General features: G+C 52.3%; 1 protein-coding gene across 10 annotated transcripts in view; it reads right to left on the bottom strand.

Moving 5' to 3' along the window:
- MAP4 (microtubule associated protein 4) overlaps positions 1 to 18,744 on the bottom strand; it is a 148,536-nt gene extending 129,792 nt beyond the window's left edge. For 8 of the 10 annotated variants that reach the window (XM_059869756.1, XM_059869604.1, XM_059869913.1 and 5 more), the window contains exon 1: positions 18,614 to 18,744. The gene's annotated coding sequence lies outside the window, so the exon portion shown is untranslated. Of the gene's footprint in view, positions 1 to 5,795; positions 5,872 to 18,613 lie in introns of all 10 variants that reach the window. The other 2 variants (XM_059869377.1, XM_059869455.1) reach the window with 2 other exon arrangements.
- Positions 18,745 to 22,001: the final 3,257 nt, after the last annotated feature.

A 22,001-nucleotide genomic window follows, 5' to 3' on the forward strand; every position in this document is an offset into this window, starting at 1 on the left:
GTAATTAGGGTTTCTAAAGAAAAAAGTTTCTAAAGCCAAAACAAAAACAACAACAACAACCAAAAAAAAATCCTGGAACAGAAGATGAGCAGTCACTTCCCGTTATGCAACTGTCTGAAAAAACAGATTTGTTCAATTCAGCATGAAAAACTGGGCTGGAGCCTGAGCACCCACCAGCAGCTGCTGACAGGTTACAACAAGGTGCAGACAGCTGTGGCAAACCAGATCCCAGGAGCAAATTGCTGCAGGACCTGAGACAGCCAGGGAAGGGGGTGCTGGGCACACCCAGACCCCAAAGACACCCTGCAGGCTCCAGGGCTGGCACTGCCACCCACTGTCCCTCCAGCCTGCCCTAAACCTGCAGGGTGCTGCTGAACAGCTCCTAGTGACAGGGGTTTAAATGGATCTGTGCTCATGGTCATGGCAGGGCCAGCCCGAGGTGGGGAGGGCAGGAGCATCCCAGAATTCAGATTGGGAAGGAGCTCCAAGGTCACTGAGTGAACCCTGTGCCAATCCCCACCCTGTCCCCAGCCCAGAGCTCTGAGTGCCACATCCAGGAATCCCTGGGGCACCTCCAGGGATGGGCACTCCAAACCTCCCTGGCAGCCCCTCTCAATCCCTGAGCACCCTCTCCATGGGAAATTCCTGCTGCTGTCCACCCTGAGCCTGCCCTGAGGCCATTCCCTCTCCTCCTGTCCCTTGCACATGACAAACTCCCCCCAAGCAGCTGGAGAGAGAGAAGTTCCCCCCTGAGAGTTGAGCACTTTCACTTTGCTGCATTTCTGAAGGTTCAGGCACAGTAAACAAACAACAAGCTACATGAGAACTACAGGGGAAATAAAACCAAGGGAGAGATTCAGCACCTTCAAAGATTCCCCCCCCCCAGCCCCTCTTATGCTGGGAGAGCAGAGGAGCAGCTCCCAGCCTGGCTGTGCTACCAGAGCAGTGACAGCCTGAGCCCAGGGAGCTGCTGCAGGTGTTTGCTCTGATCCTTGTTCTGGGCTTATCAAGGAAAGCAATTCCTGCTCTGAAATGCAGCAGGACCAGCAGCAGTTTCCTCATCAAGATTGGAACCAGTACAAAGTGTGTTACTTCACACCCCAACCAAATAAATCAGTGCAGACTCACTGCTCCAAAACCTCAAATGACCCCTTCAGAAATCAAAAGCTGCACTAATAAATACTGAATTATGACTGAATGAACATGCTTCAGAGGTACCCATAAAATGAATTTCCAGCACTATACTTAAACCACCTGATTTCTATTTCTCACAGCAACTGGAATTCAGAAAGTTCTGTGGTTTAATGCACAGGTTCTTACTGCAAAGACCAATTAAAAAATAATTATACCATCCAGCTTTTAATCTGGACTTAAAAACTGTTCAGCTCAGACTCATTAACAAAAAAGAAGGGGAAAAAAAGAAAAAAAGAATAAAAGCCCAGCTGTTCATATGCACATATCCACACTTCCACTTGCTCCTGGCTGGGACACAAAGCCATTCCTGCTACTGGACACTCACCCAGAGCCACAGGAAGCAGGAGTGCTGAGGCCATGGGCTGTGCAGGTGTGTGAGACCCCCCTGCAGAGCTGCCCCAGCCCTGGGGGAAAACAGCACAGGGACCTGGAGCTGCTGCAGGGCTGGAGCCAGGCTGGCAGAGCTGGGAATGTTCCCCTGGAGAGGAGAAGGCTCCAGGGAGAGCTCAGAGCCCCTGCCAGGGCCTGAAGGGGCTCCAGGAGAGCTGGAGAGGGACTGGGGACAAGGATGGAGGGACAGGAGCCAGGGAATGGCTCCCACTGCCAGAGGGCAGGGATGGATGGGAGACTGGGAATTGGGAATTCCTGGCTGGGATGGAATTCCCAGAGCAGCTGGGGCTGCCCCTGGATCCCTGGCAGTGCCCAAGGCCAGGCTGGACACTGGGGCTTGGAGCACCTGGGACAGTGGGAGGTGTCCCTGCCATGGCAGGGCTGGCACTGGGTGTTTTTTAAGGTCCCTTCCAGCCCAAACCACCCTGGGATTCCAGGATCCAGCAAAGCTCCCTCACTGCTGCTCTGTCCCTGCACTGCCCAGCTCCACTCAGGAACACACCCAGGAGCTGGGATGGCTCCCTGGAGCAGGGAGGGCAGTGACACTGGCTGTGCAGCACATGTGACAGCTCCTGAGGAGAGCCAAGCCGTGCCAGAGCCCTGCTCCTGCAGGAGTTGGGGATCTGAGGCAGCCCCATGATGGATCAGCTGAGCTGGTGAGGAGCTGCAGCAGCTCCAGCTCCTTCTCCCCCAGCTTTAAAGACAAATTCCAGTGACGAGGGAGATAAGTCTAACACATTGTCTCACATGCAATCCCTTTTTTGAACTGTCCTCAGCACTTCTTTAGCTGGCAGAAATAGAAGATTTGTGCTGGAGCTGCAGCAGCCTGCAAACCTTCCAGCCCCCCCTACACAGAGATATTGCAATTTAACCTGGAACCAGCAGCAGGCTCCCAGTGCCTCCAAGGACAACAAAGCAGCTTATCAGGGTGAGAAACTGAAAGAACAAAGAGTAATACAACTTCTGGTGTTTCAAGTTGACTTGGAATGGAGCAAACTCTGTGTTTCTGGCACATCACTGAATTCCCCCTCAGCCAGATCCCGGGGTCAGCCCCCACAAGCACTGCACAAGCTGAATATTCAGGCTTTGCCCTTACTACAAGTAGTTTTCCCAACCAACTGCTTGTTTTAAAGCAACAGTTTCATTATTTTAAAAACAGAAGCAGGTAGAAAGCACAGAAGGCACACTGAATCACCAAACTATGTTTTAAAAGGAGCTACTTAAAATTATGAAGCCAAGAGCCATTGATATATAATTTTTAATTTCCATCTTGCCTGGCTCCACCTCAAGACCTCAGTCATGTTCCTCAATGAAGATTGGGACCACATTTCTTCACTCTTCTGTCACCTCTCTGCATTAGAGAGGCTTGGGTTGGAGGGACCTTAAGGACCCTCCAGTGCCACCCCTGCCATGGCAGGGACACCTCCCACTGTCCCAGGCTGCTCCAGCCCTGCCCAGCCTGGCCTTGGGCACTGCCAGGGATCCAGGGGCAGCCCCAGCTGCTCTGGGCACCTGTGCAGGGCCTCACCATGCCCACAGCCAGGAATTTCTCCCTGAACAATTCAAATCCCCCCTCCTTCAGTTCCAAGCCACTCCCCCTGCCCTGGCACTCCACGCCCTTTGCAGAGTCCCTCTCCAGCTCTCTCCATGCACCTCACATCAATGCAACTGCCAGAGAAACAAAAATGGCAAATCCACAATCCAGACTGGTGCTGAGCCCACCTGGAAGCTGCAGGTGGGAGGCTGGGATGGCCCCACACTCCCAGCAGGACCCCCAGCCCACGCTGGGACCAGCAAACAGCTCCAGCCCTGCCCAGTGCCCAGCTGGGCACCAGGATGAGCTCATTCCCAGCAGCACACTCCATCAAAAAGCTTTTTGTTACAAGCTGCTCTCGTTCAGTTTGCTTGGTTTTTGGATTAATTAGTAAAGATGTTTTACAGAAAGATCCACTTTATTATTCAGAAAATGTCCAGTACTTCCCCCCTCTCCTTCTCTTACACTTCTACCTCTTTAGATTTAGAATATTTATAAGGCATTTTAAAAATTTTTAGACAAATTGTTAGAACCATGAGAGGATGAATTCTGGAGGGGTTGGAGAGGGGCTTCTTCTTTGTTTTGTTGTTTGTTTTTTTTTCCTCTTTGGTGTTTGAAAGAAGAAATACTTCCAGGTTCTACTTTCAGGTCTGTAAATCCCACCCCCTTCCTAACCAGGCATTCCAGGTTTTGACTTCTGTTTCAGGAACTGCTCTGTGTTTCATGCAAGAAACTTTCTGGAATAAACCAAAAATAATTCCAGACTGTTTTGGGTTGGAAGGGACCTTAGGGATCATCCCAATCCACCCCATTCCCTGGACAGGGACACTTCCCACTGTCCCAGGGTGATCCAGCCTGGCCTTGGGCACTGCCAGGGATCCAGGGGCAGCCACAGCTGCTCTGGGAATTCCATCCCAGCCAGGAATTCCTGCCCAGTCTCCCACCTAACCCTGCCCTGTGCCAGCTGAAATGGTGCAGAATTCAGCCTGTACAGCCCAGACCTGAAATCACAGCACAGGGACATCTGTGAACAGCCAGGCCTCAGGAATTAGGAGGACACAAACCAGAAGCCCTGCAGTGTTTAGGAATCAAAGAGCCTCTGATGATGTTCTGTGAAATGCCCAGCCCTGAGACCTGCACTGAGGCACAGGCTGCCTGTTCCCTGTTCACTGCCCAGAAGGAAGCTCAGATGCCTCAGAGAGTTTCACTCTGTGCTGGGTTTGTTTTTTCCTTCACCCCATCATGTGCAGCCTCGGCCAGACTGAATGAATGAGTCACTTAATTAACCAGAATTTACACAAAGGACATGGGAGAGCACAAGCCTGCCTTGAATCTGGTCAGCCCTGTGAGCATCTGAAAACACTCCATTTTCCTTTCTTTAAAAATATATTTTAAAAATAAATCAGTAGAAAAACAGAATTCAGTAAAAACTTGCTGAGAGAACAATGCACATGCAACTTCCACATTAAAAAGCTAAGATTTCAGTCAATTCCATAAAGCACAGCCTACATCCCTATTTAGTAGCTGAAAATTCTCCTTCCAGTACACAACCCCCTTTTTGGTACTATGCTTCTGAAAAGTACAATATCAAGCACAAAGTACAATATAAAGCATTTCATCTGGAAATCCCAGCTCCTGCCCTTTGAGATTACCAGAAAACTCTCCCAAGAGAGAAGCAGGGTTCAGTGTGAGCTGCAGGTGTGAAACCCTGTGCTGAGAGGACAAAGGTGACAGTGGCAGCCACAGATAATCTCTTTTATTTGCCAGTACTGAGACTTTAGAGCTGGGTTATTTCCTTGCACCACCAGGGCCAGCCTGTGCACTTGGCCTGGAGGAGGGAAAGGCAATTTCTGCTGCAGAGAAGATGGAGAGACCCTGAAAAAGCCAAATTAGACCCCTGGGCTGGGGCACCCTGGGCACTCTGCTGGTGACACCGAGCTCTGGGTGCTGTCCCAGCTGCAGGGAGGGGATGGGGCACCCACAGGGACCTGGAGAGGTGGGGCTGTGCCAAGGGCATGGTCCTGCACCCGGGCTGGGACAATCCCAGGCACAAATCCAGGCTGGAATGAACAGAGAGCAGCCCTGGGGAGAAGGACTGAGGGGTGAGAAGCTGAGCATTGCCTGGCCAGGGACCCCCTGTGCCTGGGCTGATCCCAGAGTTTGGGGAGCAGGAAATGGGAATTCTGCCCCTCTGCCCCTCAGGTGAGACCCCCCTGCAGAGCTGTCCCAGCCCTGAGCCAGCAGCACAGGGACCTGGAGCTGCTGCAGGGCTGGAGCCAGGCTGGGAGAGCTGGGAATGTTCCCCTGGAGAGGAGAAGGCTCCAGGGAGAGCTCAGAGGGGCTCCAGGAAGGGGCAGGGGTGGAAGTGGATGATCCTCAGGTCCCTGGCAGCCTCCCCAGTGTGGATTGTGTGATCTGAACCCCACAGAGCCCCCAGGACCCCCAGAGGCTGCAGCACAAACCAAGCCATGGACACAGCCCCCACTCCCCCAGCACCCAGAGTGACAGCCAAGGAGATGAACAAAGGACAGGACAGACACCAAACCTGCTCTGCACACACAGGAACCTTCTGCCTGGTCTGCTGCCACACTCTTTACATTCTGATCTCATCTGCCATAAAGTGGGGAGTGCAACACTGTCCTGCTGACTGCCAGACACATCACAAGAACTGACTCACCTCACCCTCCTGCTCTGCTGGTCATGCTGAATTATTTGCATTTATTCCTCTGATCCAGCTTTTTTTCTTCCTACCCCTAATCCCACAAAAAAAAAAAAAAAAGTTTAGGCTTGAATTTAAAGCACTAACAGGATTGCTGAAAGAAAACTACTTTGAAAAGCCTGTTATCAGTCAGGGAGTGCAGCTGGTGGATACCCAGCCTCCCTTTGTAGCTGGAATTCTCTAATAAAGGAACATCTGAGCTTAATCCCAAGCCTCTGTTTGATAAATAATGAGATTCTGCAATCTTTCATTTGAAAACTAAACTAATTTAAGGACAAAATGCAGGTCCTCCGAGGCACTCTGGAGGTTTCCTTGCTTTGAAGCAAGGGTTAAAAATTCAGTATGGAAAATTACACTGCTCAAGGTGATCTGTGTTAAACAAGATCTCCATCACAGAGCCCCCCTGCTTCACTGCTGTCTTTCAGAGGATCATCTCCCCATCTCTGTTTAGGCTGCACACCTCAGTTTATGAGTTGGGAAGTTTCTTTTGAGTCATACAACTATTTAGAATAAAGCAGGGTGTTACACCTGTACAACCAGGATGCTCTGATGCATTTCCATTTAGATTAACTGTTTTCATTACTCCTTGTGCTCCCCCCACACATTTGCAAAATTACTTCAGCACAATGTTTAATTATTCAAATAGAGCTGAAAAAATAACTCCCACTGAAATTTTGATGAGGCGTTAAGGATCTGTAACCTGCTTCCCCCCCTCCTCAGGCATAAACTGCCATCTCTTAATTAAAAGCAAAGTTACTGAATAGCACAAACAGCTACACGAAAAACACACAAAAATAACAATTCCACGTGGACTTTAAGAGCAAACTTTGCACTACATCATTTCTTCTTGAGGTCAAATTCAAGGGTTTGATTACATCAGCACCTCAAAATGATCCTGGAAGAAGTGAAGCTTGCCAGGGAATTTCACTGGGGAAACCTAACAGGCACAGTCAGCATATCTGGCTGCTGAAAAATTATTCTACAGATAAATTACATACTAGAAAAAATAAACATACCCCAGACTAGCAAGAAAACCAGCTTAATTTTGATGAATGGTGGGCATTTTCCACGTTTCTGTAGGCATACCCCAGCCCAGGGAAATCAATATTCCATTTTAAATGCACAGGGAGCTCACATGCAGGAGCAGTGTGTGCAGGGGGTGTGGGCAGCCTGAGTCTGAGCTCCAAGGGCAGGAGCTAGGAAACTCAGGGAGCTCAGTGACTCCCTGCCAGAATCCAGCTGGCTTCCCCAGAGTGTATCCCTGCCTCCCAAAAACCCTGCTGAGGGACAGCAGTCTGCTCTGGGAACTGCCATCCTTACCCCATCCCAAAAACCCTGCAGAGGGACAGCAGCCTGCTCTGGGAACTGCCATCCTTACCTTATCCCAAAACCCTGCTGAGGGACAGCAGCCTGCTCTGGGAACTGCCATCCTTACCTTATCCCAAAACCCTGCAGAGGGACAGCAGCCTGCTCTGGGAACTGCCATCCTTACCCCATCCCAAAAACCCTGCTGAGGGACAGCAGCCTGCTCTGGGAACTCCATCCTTACCCCATCCCAAAACCCTGCTGAGGGACAGCAGCCTGCTCTGGGAGCTGCCATCCTTACCTTATCCCAAAAACCCTGCTGAGGGACAGCAGCCTGCTCTGGGAACTGCCATCCTTACCCCATCCCAAAAACCCTGCTGAGGGACAGCAGCCTGCTCTGGGAACTGCCATCCTTACCCCATCCCAAAACCCTGCTGAGGGACAGCAGCCTGCTCTGGGAACTGCCATCCTTACCTTATCCCAAAAACCCTGCAGAGGGACAGCAGCCTGCTCTGGGAACTGCCATCCTCACCCCATCCCAAAAACCTGCTGAGGGACAGCAGCCTGCTCTGGGAACTGCCATCCTTACCCCATCCCAAAACCCTGCTGAGGGACAGCAGCCTGCTCTGGGACCTGCCATCCTTACCCCATCCCAAAAACCCTGCTGAGGGACAGCAGCCTGCTCTGGGAACTGCCATCCTTACCCCAGCAATGGCAGAAAAAGGCAATTTTCACCCTGGCTCCTGCACAGGGCTTGGCACTCCTGGGAGGGAAGCACGGGGATTATTTAGCTCCCTGGAGACAAAGCCACATGCACAAATTCAAAATTAACTTCTACTCATGGCTTCAGATCCATCAGGCAAAGCCAGCACAGCTCTTGGAGGGTCAGACTTGGAGATTTCTGCTTGGGAGCAGCTTACGGAGGAGGAAAAGCAGTTTGGAAAGGGTTAAATCCTCCAAGAGGAATCCTAGATGTGCTCTGGACAGCTCTGTCCCCTCCACAACCTTCCTTGCCCTGCTGTGCCCTGGTCACTCCCTCACTTAATTCCCTAAATGTGCTCCTCTCACTTTCCCAAGAGCACTCGAGTTACCCGTGCCCTCCTGAGCGAATTTCCCATTCTCCTGTCTCACAGTCAGCCACCAAAATAACTTTTCTGTTCTCCCCGTGTCACTTTTGGAGTATTTCCTTCTCTCATTATATAACCACAGAGCTCTGCTTTAAAAGGGAATCTCCTTTTATCACAGGAAGTCAAACCCCAAGGGGAAAAAACATCCAGGCTGTGGTATGTTTAAACAAGACACCATCAGCTGATGCCAGGCAGAGTCAGGATTCCTGGGAGCAGGGTGCTAAACTCTGTGCTCCAATCCCCTTTGCTTTTTAAAAGAGCAAAAAAAGCAAGCCACCCCACACTGAATACATTCAGATGGCCTAAAACAGGATCTGAGAAAACAAATATGGGAGAGAAGGCAGCAGCTGGGAGCTGTGGAGGGAGAGCAGAGGGAAACCTGTGGCACAAACACAGCTCAGGGTAATGAAGGGAGAAATGCAGAGGGAAGCTCTGGAGCTGCAGGGCTTTGTGAAACACAGCCTCTCCCTCCTCCCCCACCACCTGAAGGGCTCCCAGAGCTGCAGTGGCACTGAGCAGGGCAGGGGGCTCAGAAAACCCCAAGGAAGCCCAGGCTGGAGGCAGAAGCAGCTGCCAGGCTCTGCTCAGACACAGCACACAGGGATGTGCCCAGGGGCAGAGTCTGTCAGCAGGAGCAGCAATTACTGCTCATTTCAAAACCTCCACTGAACAAAACTCAGCTTGGAGGTGCAAGGAGCTTCCCTTATGCTCCCCAACGCCTTCAAATTCATGGTAATTCCTTCCAGGGGAGGGAAATCCCACTGAAGCTGCCAGCTAAAGGACACAAGGCACTGAAATAATGCAGAACAGCACGAGTGAAAGAGTTGTTACAGTTGTAAGAACAAGACAGTGACTGATGCAATGAAAGAATCTTGGGAAGCTGGAAATGATAAAGGGGTTTTCCACACCATTAACACCCAGTGGTCTCAAATCTGCAGCTCATGGGATAAATTTGGGTTTCAGCCACCGTGCAACACTGCTCTACATTCATATTTAGAGCTATTAAATCCTGGCAAAACCACCACTGCTTTTAAGGGAAAATACAGGCAAATTATAGCATCCCTCCTTAAAAGTGAATTCCCCAAGCTGAAAATAGTTTGGAGCAAAAGCAAATCAGCTCGAGTCCCATCAAACCAGGGCTAATGCAGATACACATCCCTATAAATCCAGTCATTCACCAATTACACCCATGCAAGCTCCTAAGAGGGTCACTTCAGGACAAATATGTAATCCCAATGTGACACTTGATCCTATTGCCCTACATGCTCTGTCCAAATCCCAATGCAAAAAAAAAAGTACATTTTATCTAAAAAAAACAACCCAGTTAAAGAAAATCCAGCCCTCAGAACACGAGCTGGAAATATCCTTTAATTCTCATGTCGTAAATGCTTAAATAGGTTAAAATACAGCCTAAGGAAAATTAATATGTATGCTTTAAGCATGAAGATATCCTGGAAATATTAACCCTGCAGATGACATGCACTGCAGTTTCATATATAAATGCAAATTTGTGATATCCAATCCAGCTCCAGCCACCAGAGCACCCTGCAGTCCCCACTGGGGGGGTGTCACAGGACCACCTGACATGGGCACTGTGTGCCAGCCCCACAGCACGGCATCCCAAGGGACTGAACACAGGACTGGGGCTCAGGGACACCCTGAGGGTGTGTCCATCACCCTGCACCACCCCGCCCATGGAGGTGGAACCAACCTCCACCCTGGGCTCACAGCCTGCAGACCTGGGCACGAGCAGACACTCAGAGCACCCAGAGCAGCTGCTGAGCTGAGCAAACACGCCCAGAGTCAGAGACCTGGGATGGACTGGGCTGGAAGGGACCTCAAAGCCCACCCAGTGCCACCCCTGCCATGGCAGGGACACTTCCACTGATCCAGGGTGCTCCAAGAGTCCAGCCTGGCCTTGGGCACTGCCAGGGATCCAGGGGCAGCCCCAGCTGCTCTGGGAATTCCATCCCAGACTCCCACCCAGCCCTGCCCTCTGGCAGTGGGAGCCACTCCCTGGGTCCTGTCCCTCCATCCCTTGTCCCCAGTCCCTCTCCAGCTCTCCTGGAGCCCCTCCAGGTCCTGCAAGGTCACACTGAGGTCACCCCAAAGCTTCTCCTCTCCAGGTGAACATTCCCAGCTCTCCCAGCAGAGCTGCTCCATCCCTGGGATCCCCCTGGTGCCTCCTCTGGGCTCTCTGCAGCAGCTCCAGCTCCTCCTGTGCTGGGCCAGGGCTGGGGGCTGCACTCAGAGCTATGAAATCCACACTGCTGGGGCTGGGCAGCCACAACATCCCAGTGGGAATCCAGCACGGGGCCATCACACACCCTACTCAATTTTCTGCTGCTTATTTACACCACTTCAATCCACAGCTCCTGCTAGGGAAGGAGTTTGAATGATGCACCATTAACATCCAGAGCCCTTTTGCTAATGGCTCAGATTTATGACTTAAAACAGAAACGATTCCCTCCCACAAGAGTCCAAAGGAAGGAAGAGAGGGTGACTCAGTTCTTTGTCTCATTCTCTGCCTCCCCTGTGTGCAGAGCCTCATTCAGAGCCTCTGCTGGAGCTGCTTGGGGATTTTTGTCTTTGCTCTCCCAGTTTGGAAGTTTCCCATTACCTAATTAACAGCAGTGGAAGTATCCAGGGACAGCAGAAAAACTTCTGAGATTCCTTAAAACCAGTGCTGATAAGTAAAGGAGCATTTTTAACAGGGCACTACACTTAATAAAGCTGCAACAGAGAAATGGCTGAAACTGAGAGGTTAAACAGAAAAAAAACCACAAAGAGGAATGCACCTCATCAACACCACCAAAAGCCCCCACCCCTGGAAGTGTCCAAGGCCAGGCTGGACAGGGCTGGGAGCAGCCTGGGATAGTGAAGGTGTCCTGCCCAGGGCAGGGGTAGATTGAGATGATCTTCCAACCCACACCATTCTGGGATTCTAGGGAAAACTAACAGCCCAAATTCAGGGCTGTGTTTGGTGTTAACAGCATGCCAGTGCACCACAAAGGGAACCTGGCTGCAGAGAGCAGGGAGGGTACAGGCAGGAGATCAGCACTTGGAACTGCTAGAAACAGCACCAACAATGACATTTAAAAACACTTTCTTTAATTAAGCTGCTGCTTACAATTGGGTTTTCCTCAGTATTTCCAACAGCATTTCACATCCAACATCATTGCTGACTTCACATCATTGCTGATTTTCCCCTCAAGTGTGCACCAAGCTGCCCTTGCCCACAGGGAAGGGAGCAGGTGAACTTCCTGAGCAGATGTCACTTCATCAGCAGATGGCACTGCCAGGGGCACCTCCCAGGGACCCTCAGCCCAGGCCAGGGAACTGCTCTCACCACAGTCCACCTCCTCCTCTGAGTGTGCCTGGAACCCAGGCAGATCTGAACTCCTGAGAGTCAGGTGCTGGAAAACACCCAGTGCTTTCCAGAGGGGACTGCAGGAGAAGTGTCAGGGAAACACAGCTTTCAGATCTGCACTTGCATCCTGCTCAGAGCAGTCCCAAGTGCTTCATTCCTGCCCTATCCTCACTGAGCTCTGCACTCAGGGTCCCTTTCTGATGAGCTGAAATGGAGTTAACAGCAAACACGGCAACACTGAATTTGGATTTGGGGTCTGGAGCATTTCCCAGGTGAGCAGAGGCTGCAGGAGAAGTCCCCCCAGGATGCAGAGGTCCTGCCTGCTCTGCTCAGCCCAGCTTTCCCACCATCTCCCACGAGCCTGCCCCAAAGGACACCCACCCTTTCCCCTGGAGATGAACTCTGTGGAGATGAGGAAGGTGCCAGACTCTGCTCAGGGACAGCACAAGGAGCAGTGGCCACAAAGCAAAGCCCAGCAGCTCCAGCCCAGCAGCAGGAACAGCCTCTGTCCATGGAGGGGCAGAGCCCTGGAGCAGCTGCCCAGGGGGGCTGGAGTCTCCTCTCTGGAGACATCCCAAACCCACCTGGCACGGCCCAGGGGACCCTGCCCTGGGTGATCTCCTTCCAGCTCCAACCATTCTGGGATCCAGGTGTGCCTGGCAGCCTCAGCCTTTCCAATGAAACTTGGCCAAGCATTTTTCACCCCAAGCTCTCACTCATCCCACTGACAGCATTTCCCCTCACATTTTCCCCAGCAAAGCCAGTGTGCTGGGTGCTTGGCATCCTCTTCTCCAAGCAGTTGTTTCTACTTCCCCTTTAACAGAATTGATGCAGCTTCTAAAATCAGTTGCAGAAATCCCACCTGAGCACCAACCCATTTCTCACTGCCCCATTTCACTGCACTGAACTTCTGCCACAACAACCTGACAGAAAGCTTGAAGTGGAGGAGGGCTGGAACCTCAAACGAGATTTGTTAGAGAAAATCAAGTCATAATATGGAAACAAACCCTGAGTATCAACCCCTGGAAGGACAAACTGCCAGAGGATCTCCAGCCAAGAGCCAACACACCACAGCCCCTGCAAGAAACACGTGGGAGGAGGGAGAAATAAGAGCAGGTAAAAGCACCTGATGTTTCTCTGCCCCTTCCAGAGGATTTTAAGCACTTCACAAACATCATTCAAGTTACATGGAGATATTTGCCCCAGTCCTCAGTGTGAGAGCTGAGGGTTTCCACTCCCAAGGATGAATTGAGCCCCGGCACTTCGGGAGTCACAACTCCAGAGTATGTAAACACACTTTGAAATTGCTCTGATAAATGCTCCCATAGCTTTACTTTGTTTAGAGCAAGTGTCAACACCCTAAATTCAGCTGAAAAACAGCTTTTGGGGATGATGTAGCTCTAATAGAATTTTACAAAAGACAATGACTCACTCCCAGGCGGGAATGTGTTGGAAGTGTATGACCTAATGCTCAGAGACGTTGGCTTTTCCAAAAAGGTCCAGTTTGAGAATGAACAGAATCTCCTCAACCAGTAAAGTTTTTTAAAAAAGAGAGTTTTTGCACACAGGAATTTACACAATTACCTCATTTTTTGTCTTTTTTTCCACTTCTAGTCAAAATCCAACCAGCTGATGTGCAGTTTCCCTACCCTCAATTTCAGCCTTGTCTTTCCCTACCATCCCAACCCTGGACTTGCTCTCCAGCCCCTTCAGCCCTGGCTCTTGGAGGCCAGAGGAGCCCTGCCCCAAGGTGCCAGCCAGCACCAGGAGCTCCTCAGCACACAGGGATGGAGATGTTAAAATCCAAGTGTCAGGACACACCAGACATGGAATGTGAGCAAGACAAGCCTACTCCATGCTCAGCTGCATTCCCCACAGTCCTGCTGAGGCTCCTCCAGCTGTGAAGGGCTGATTTTTCAGATGTTCTCTTCAGCCAGCAGCTGGGCAGCTTTCTGAGGAACTTTGTTCCAACACAAAGCCCAGAACCCTGGATCCATTCACAACTCCCAGCCTCGCTGCTGCTCACACTGCAACCACCCGGGATAAAAAGGGGCGAAGTGTAGGAGGAAAATGGGAGTGAGTGACACAGGCTAATCAGGATTTTAATCATGCTAATGGATGTGATTAACTGCATACTTGTCCCAGAAGCTCCTGGGAGTAGCCTGATAGCCAGCACGCAGCCGGGGCACGCTGCTCATCCCACCTTAATCTGCAGCTACACCGTCGATGGCACGTCACCTGTCACCTGCTCAGCTACACCTGGGGCTGAACCCTCCTCCCACCCACACAGCCACTCTTGGGCAGGGGACAGACTCCAGCACGGTGCCTGTCTGTGTTAAACTCCCTTCACAAGGGCAGCTCCAGCTCCAGGAGGCTGGAAATCCAACCTTGGCAAAGGAAAGCTAATGCAGGGCCTGCTGCGTTACACAAACCTCCCTCAACAGTGCAACTACAACTCTTGTTTTTGTCTGCCAGCTTTGTTCAAATCACAGGGACACTGTGAGCTTTATCTCAGCGCTGCTATCTTGCTGCTCCCTGGAGGAGCTACCCATTCAGCAGTTGCCACTCTACCCAAGAAAAGTTCTAAGAGGCAGGGAGTAAAATAAAATAAGGCAAGGATTAGAAGAGCTGCAAGGAGCAGCCTTTTCTGAGAGAGGGAAGAAACCAGCCCCTTCCCTCCCTGTCTCCAGGGGAGCACAGAATAACCAACCCAGCACTCTCCCAGCTTCCAGCAGACACTTCCAGGGAACAATGTGCATGATGGAGGTGGAATACACCATCATTTACATGCACAGCCATTTTTATCCAGGGAGTAACCTACACTTCCCATTAACTCGGTGTCTCCTGTGTTTTCTCCAGCAGCAACTGCAGGAAGTTTTGCTCTCCAGCATTCCAAACTATGGGCTCTTGTGGCAACACACAAAAATGAGTAATTTACTCAGAGGAGTCCAAGGCTGATCTTGTTTGGGGCAAATCCTCAGCACTATCCTGAAGTAATTTTTAAGAGTGCTAGAGCATCACACCAATGTCTGCTCACAATCCTCCAGGGTCAGATTTCCCAATAATTTTAAATAAATTTAATATTTAATAATGTCTAACGTAATATTAAGAACCCAGAGCAACACAGGGCACCAGTGTGAGCCACAAGTATTTCGTTCTTCTCACTACCAAGTTAAAATCTGCATAACATCTACAGCAACTGATTTCACTGACCTTTTCTTCCCACGAGAAATTCCTTCCCCTGTGCCCAACACTAAGCCCTGGAATTGCTTTCTGAGCTGTAGGAGGTGAAACCCCCACGGGATGCAGGGGTCCTACCTGCTCTGCTAGCCCAGCTTCTCCACCATCTCCCCGGATCCTGCTCCAGAGGACACCCACCCCTTCTCCTGGAGATGAACTCTGTGGAGATGATGCAGCGCTGGTGGCTCGAGCTCTCTGCCCCCTCCCACGTGCTGTAATCACAGACCCCTGGCTTCTCTCATCTACAGCTGACTATAATTTCATTTGCCTTCAAGGAGGAAAGGAAGAAAGCACAGAAATAATCAGTTCAACTGCTGTTAAAGCACAAGGAAGCTGTGGACACAGACATTTGACTAAGCAAGAGTTTCATCTGTTTCATTTGAGACAGGAAGCACAAACTCAGAGTTCCAGGAAATAACTCTGCCTTTCAGAGCACTATCAGCTTCTTCAATTTGCCTTTGAAACTTCACAGGTACCTACACAAATTATAATTTTGTTGTCTGCAATCTGACTCGCAACAACACGATGAGTAACATGCCTTGAACTCCTCGTTCTCAGCGGAGGAGGCTGGAATTTTATCTTCCAATCTATGTCTGGCCTAGCAAAATAAATTATTTGGGTTTTTTCTGGACCAAACCAAGGTATAGTCACACATGATTTCTCTTTCAAGTAACCATCACTTTCATTTGAATTGCAAGTAGCTCGAATTCACCCTGACAGACCTGAACCCTGTCTGACCAGTGGTTTCCCTGAGTCATGAGTTTGGTGCAGGTCAGAATTTGGGAGCTTGCACATCAAGACACGGTGCAGAGAGACAAATGCAGTCCAAGAACTGAGTGGTGGAGACATCACTGGCTCAGCAAACAGCAGGTGAGTTTCAGCCTGAGGTACACAAGGGCAAGAACACGCAGTGGGTGTAAACCAGCCCTGAACTGTGCCACAACTCAGAGCTGACTGAATGGCTCAGATTCATTTATTTCTAGGGAAGACAGACAACCACTAAAATACTACAGGGGTTGGGACCTCAAATATAATTACGGCTCCATTGGCTGAAATTACAGCTGTGTCAGCCCTTTTACCAGCAGGAATACGTAATTCATCTGGTTCAACTGAGCACTCCTCAGCCTGCACATAACGAGCTTAAGGCTGGAAATCCAGTCCTGCCCCAGCCTCCACTCAGCCTCACCTTCTGCCCCTCCAAAACCCAATTTGCTTCTGTTCTCACTGTTGCTCAGGCTGCTGCAGGCGTGGGGGTGTCTGATATCATCACAGAACAGTCTGGGCAATCCTCTGCTGCTTAAAACCTTGACTTGGTGTCCCTGGGAGGGAACAGACGAGTGCACTGAACCCAAAGAGTTCACAATTAGTACTGCCACCTGCAAATGACACTCACCAGAGTAACCCAGGTTGGTTCCAGCAGGGGCTGGGAGCCTCTGGTGGGATTATTCACCCCCTGGCCACTCCAGGGCTGCTCTCATCACTTCCCACAGCACCCACAGCCAAATCAGGCAGCTTGTTGGAGCAGATCTCCAGATCTGCTGCAGCTGGCAGAGAGGAGCCCTGGTGTCCCACGGTGTCCCCACTCCTGGGAGCATGCCTGGCATGAGTGGCCAGCACAGGCCAGTGCCTGGCACAGCCCTGCCTTTGGAGGAACAAGCTGATAAAGCCAGGATCTGCTGCCATAAGTGTCCTCCAGCAGCCTCCCCGTTTGTTCTTTAAGGCCAGGAGTGACATAATCCTCTCCTAATATCAGCTGAGGGCTCAGGGGGAACCAGGGTGACCCACAAACTGTACCCATGGCAACACTGGGCTCTAGCAGAGCTCCCAGGCTGGCATCTTCAAACCACTGACACTTCTTTGTATTATCTGATCTTTCCCTGATGTCATTTCTGCAGAGACACATAAAAACAGATTTAATAATATCCACGGCCTTCAGCTTCAGAGTCAACAATCACAGTCACAAACAGATCAGCTATTCTGCTTCAAGCTTATTATTTGTCACTAACATGTAATTATTACCAAACAAAACAAAAGACACAGGATATTGCTGCTGTTGCAACAGCAAGTAAGTTAAGCTCTTTTTCAAACTGAAAAAGCCCATCTCTTCTGATGCAAGAGGGCACAAAAGAATAAAAAAAATTTAAAACTTCAAAAGAGCCCGTGAATCCTGCAAAATGCATCTGGAAGGATAATCAGAAACTTCATTGCTTCTTGCAAAGAAAAACAAACAAAAGCCCCCAAAGTAAATTTGACAGACAGGTCTGTCCAGCCAATGTCACCTTTGTCATAACTGTATTGTCAACCTGAATAACTTTGAGTTACAAGTTCTCTTTCTCAAATAAAGGAGGAGTTAATCAAGCTGCAACAGCACCTTATAGATACAATACCAGCAAAACATACCAGATGGGACATCAGGCCCTGGCAAGGGGAAAAGAAGCTTTAGAGTTGTAAAACTCCAGAGCAATCCTGTCCCTTCAGTTTACAACACAAAGCTACAGCAGCATCACACACAGAGCAGGAGGAGGCCCCGAGCAAGGCTTGTTACTCCACACTGAAACTCTGAGCAGGACTTGGGTGGTGACTGTATTATTCAAGAAGCCTTCCAGCTGGAAATGTAAACTGGGAAGAACATGGTTCACTGGCTGGACTAGATGATTCCAGCTTTGAAAATAAATAAAAACTTCTTTAAAAACTCTAAAATCAATGGGTTAATCTGCTAAATCCATACAGGAATCAGGGGAACAAAATAAGCAAGGGACCAACCAAGAAGGAGAGATGAAGAACCACCTAAAGAAAAGAGAACTAAACCTCTAAATTCGGGTTCAGTATGTTCACAGAGCAGGCTTTTAACACACCCCTCGAAGAGAGGCAGAGCCTACCACACTCATACTACCAGGATACACTTAGAAGCAGCTTTTGGCAGCAGAACAGCATCTGCAGAACCCAAAACTTCACCGCCGTGAGCTTCAACTTATTAACAGCAGCCCCGCATGGCGCCGTGGCGAGCATTTGTTTGATTCCGGTACCGGGAGCCCGGCCGTGCTCTGCAGGAGAAGTTTGCTCATCCCGAAAGCGGGCCCGCTCCGTTGGCGGCCGGGTGCGCTGCGATGACTGAGCAGAGGCCTGGATGGAGCCTGGCGCATCCCGGCCCGCCACACCCAGCGCTCCGAGCCGCGCTCTGCCCATGCTCATCCCCAGCCCGCGTCCCGCTGCGAGCCCGCCGCCCTCCTTATAAAGCCGGGAACGAGGGACCCGGGGCGGCCAGCGGGGAAGGACGGGGCGCGAAGGCGGCACGGAAAGTTTCCAGCCGTCCCGAGGAGAACTGCGGAACCGCTGCGTCGCCCTTGAGCGAAACCCGCGGCTCCATGAGCCCAGGGCAGCCGGGCCCGAAGGGACCCAGCAGGAGCAAGGCCGGGGAACGCCCGGGGCCCCCCCGACCCCCGGACCCAGCCCAGCCGCTGCCCCCGAGCAACAAAGCCGCGCCCCGGCAGCGCCCGCTCCCTCCGCCGGCTCCCCCGGGAGATGCTCGGGGATGCTGCGGGCGCTCCCTGCGCGGCTCCCAAGCCCCGCAGCCCCGGCCACCTCCCGGCCCGGCCCCGGCCCCCCGGACACCGGCGAGGCCGGAGCCCCCGCTCGGCCCGGGCCGCCCCTCCGCCGCGTCGGAGGGCGTCGCGCCCGCAGAGCGGTGTCCCCGCGCCCCGTCCCCGGCCGCAGCCCCCTCCCCGCGGCCTTACCGAGCGGCGGGGGCGCGGGGCAGCGCCGGGACGGAGGCGCCTGGCGAGTGTCGCTGTCCCCTGCGGGCCCGGCGGGAGGAGGAGCGGGGAGCGGAGCCGCGCTGGCCGCGCGCCGAGCGCACTACCCTGCTGGCTGGGGGGGCGGGGCTCGCGCCGCCCGGCCAATCAGCGCCGCGCCGCGCCCGGCACCGGCCAATCAGCGCGAGCGCGGGCGGCGCGCGGCCGCGCGGGGCGGAGGCGGCGTTGCGGTGAACGGGCAGAGCGGTTGGGTGCGGCGCGGGGCGGGGCTGGGGGCGGGGCCAGTTATGGGGGCGGGCCGGGGGTGGGGGCAAGGGGCGGCGGTGGAGGACGGGGTCGAGGCAACGGCGCTGAGGGGGGACCGAGGAGCTGAGGCTGAGGGGAGACAGGAGTTGAGGGAACACGGCTGAGGGGACATGGCTGAGGGAAGCTGAGGGGTCGCGGCTGAAGGGACAAGGCTAAGGGCATGAAGGAGATCCCAGCTTTGGGAAGGGTGATGTGGGGCAGGAAAGGGCGATATTTAAAGCGGGAGAGGGAGCCCTGGGAGCGTGTGCGCGCCTGTGTGGCCCAGCACGCGTGGCTGTGAAGGAGCTGAAGGAGGCTGCTGATGGAGCAGGGCCCAGGGACAGATGGAGCGCCCAGCCGCCCCTCCAGGTGGCCGAACAGCAGGGACCACTCGTGCTGCTGCTCCTAATCCTCCGTGGCCCTTCTGGCCCAGAAAGGCAACCCTCTGTGTGTGCAGGAGGGCAGGAGGAGAGCAGAAAAACAGGATAAAGGGATGAAGTGTAGATAGCAGGATGGTGAGGGATGAAGGGACGTGTTTTTACAGCAGGCACAGCTGCAGAGTCACAGAATCACAGACTGGCTTAGGTTGGAACTGACCTTAAGGATCATCCAGTGCCAGCCCTGCCATGGCAGACAGGATGATCCCCTCCCACTGTCCCAGACTGCTCCAAGCCCCAGTGTCCAGCCTGGCCTGGGACACTTCCAGGGATCCATGGGCAGCCACAGCTGCTCTGGGCATCCTGCACCAGGGCCTGCCCACCCTCACATCTACCCTCCTGCAGTTTAAAGCCATTCCCTGTGTCCTGTTCCTCTGTCCCTTGTCCCCAGTCCCTCTGCAGCTCTCCTGGAGCCCCTTCAGGCCCTGGAACTCCTGACCCCTGAGTGTCCCTCTTGTCACTGCTCTGCACTGACACCGAGCCAGTGGCCACAGCTGAGTGTGACCATCCAGCCCCTTCCTTGTCCACAGAGTGCTCCATCCAGGAAATCCCTGTCCCTCAGTCTGGGGACAAGGACATGGTGTGGGACAGTGTGGAACACTTTGCGCAAGTCCAGGTGGGTGACACCGTTCACTGTTCCCTCATCCACCAGCACTGTCACCTCCATTGTGTGCCCTCAGTGAAACCATTTCCCGTGGCTGAAACTCCCTGGGACGAGTGTGAGGTGACACTGGGTTGGTGCAGGGACAGCAAGCACGCAGCAGGAACATCCAGCCTCACTCTTCAGGGAGAAGCCCTTACAGCGTGCTTTGGGAGTGAACCCGGGCAGCAGGCAGGGAGGGACACTGGCCCCTGTCTGTTGACAGCCAGGCTCCTGCATGTCCCCGAGGGCTCTGTGTCACCCATGTGCCCAGAGGGAGCTGCAGAGCTACTAAATCATGAAAATACGGGACACGCTGGCCTGCCAGATAAGCAAATCAAAGCACGGTGACTAAATTAAAACAAAAATAGGTGTGGCTCATGTCTGGTCACTGGAGGGAGGAAACACCCTTGGCATGAGGTGTGGGAGGGGGCACACCCCATCCAGGCAGGGTTAAGCTGCACCCTCTGCCCACCCCTCTCCCAGCCCCCCAAGCCTGGGTACCTTTCCAGGGCCGGAGCCGGTAAGGGGAAATCCCGTGTCCTCATGAAAGGCAGATCCATAACAACTGCTTGTACCATGTGCTATTTTTAAGCTCCAAGATAAAATAGCATCCTGATGGCTCTCTTTGGGAGGGTCGGGCAGCAGTTTGAATTTCAGGGCTGTCCCAGCCTACCCTGATCATCGGACACTTAAAGATGCCTCTCTCTCCTTAGGAAACCCACCTCTGGAGCCTTTCTGCTGCCTGTCTCTGAGACAGGGTACACCCTGGCCCTAGAGCAGGACAGTGCTTCCTGTGTCTGTGGAACAGCCTCAGAAACCAACAAAAAGCAGGGGTTACAACACAATAATACAACAAAAATTACTGGGTTACATCGGTGCGTGTCCAGCCTCTGGGCTGACTGCTTTTGGCTTCAAAAAGAACTTCTGGGTCATTCCTTCTAAATTCTGAACCTAGAATTTATTCCCCAAAAGAAAAACCTGAGAGCCCAAAGCCAGGCCTTCACTGCACAGTGATCACACAGGAGCAAACCTTTGGTGGATTAAGGACATGGTGTGCCCAGGCTTCTCCCTGTCACACCACAGCTCTGACACCTCCCCCAAATCCCAGCCAAGTACACCTGAAATCAGAAAGCAGAGCAGGTAGAGCCCTGCAATGCCACAGATGTGTCCATTGTAAAGTATAAATTGCAGTAGGCAACTGTCCACCATAATCCAGGCATCCCTATGGAATTGCACAAGGGCTTCTGACCTCCCAAAGCCTGGCTGTGTGACCCTGGGCTCCCAACAGCCCCACAGCTTTGGGATTTCCTTCTATGAAACCAAGGAAATCACAGAATCGCTGGGATGGATGGATGGATGGATGGATGGATGGATGGATGGATGGATGGATGGATGGATGGAAGGAAAGGAAGGAAAGGAAGGAATCCACCCCAGCTTAGCACAGCTTTCCAGGGCACTGTTTAATATGAAACTTCCTTGGTTTAGTTTAAAATCTGATGTCTATTTTCTGCTTCCTGGGAGCAACCTCAGGCCACACTCCATTTGTTGCCTCCCCACATACTTCACCTGTGCAAAAATTCAAAGCATTTCCTTTATCTCTGTTTGTCCCTCTGAAAAAAATAACCTGTTTTCTTTCCACTTGCTTTTCCAGGCTCCGAGTCCTCCCCATCTCCATGTGGCCTGGAAGGGAGGGCAGCAGGAGCCAACGTCCTCGGTGTAAGGCAGACAAGATCTGTGAGACGCCACAGGTGTGTCTGTCCTTGTCCCAGCAGAGGGGGGGTTTGTTTGGTGGGGTTGGTGGCAGCACAGAAGGTGTTTAGGCAATGGCTCTGCCCTTTCATCAGGCCAGACAGGGAAAGTGACTGTGGAAAAGGGAAAGGGCCCAACTCATCTCCCTAAGGAGTCACTCCTGGCTGCCCCATTAGCCCAGCAGGGCAGGTGGGGCAGCCAGCACCGGGCTGCTCTCAGCATGGGCCTGGCCCGTGCTGGGTGAGTCCCCGTGGGC

The sequence above is a fragment of the Haemorhous mexicanus genome, chromosome 1 (assembly GCF_027477595.1).
Source record: "Haemorhous mexicanus isolate bHaeMex1 chromosome 1, bHaeMex1.pri, whole genome shotgun sequence".
NCBI classification, from domain to species: Eukaryota; Metazoa; Chordata; class Aves; order Passeriformes; family Fringillidae; genus Haemorhous; species Haemorhous mexicanus.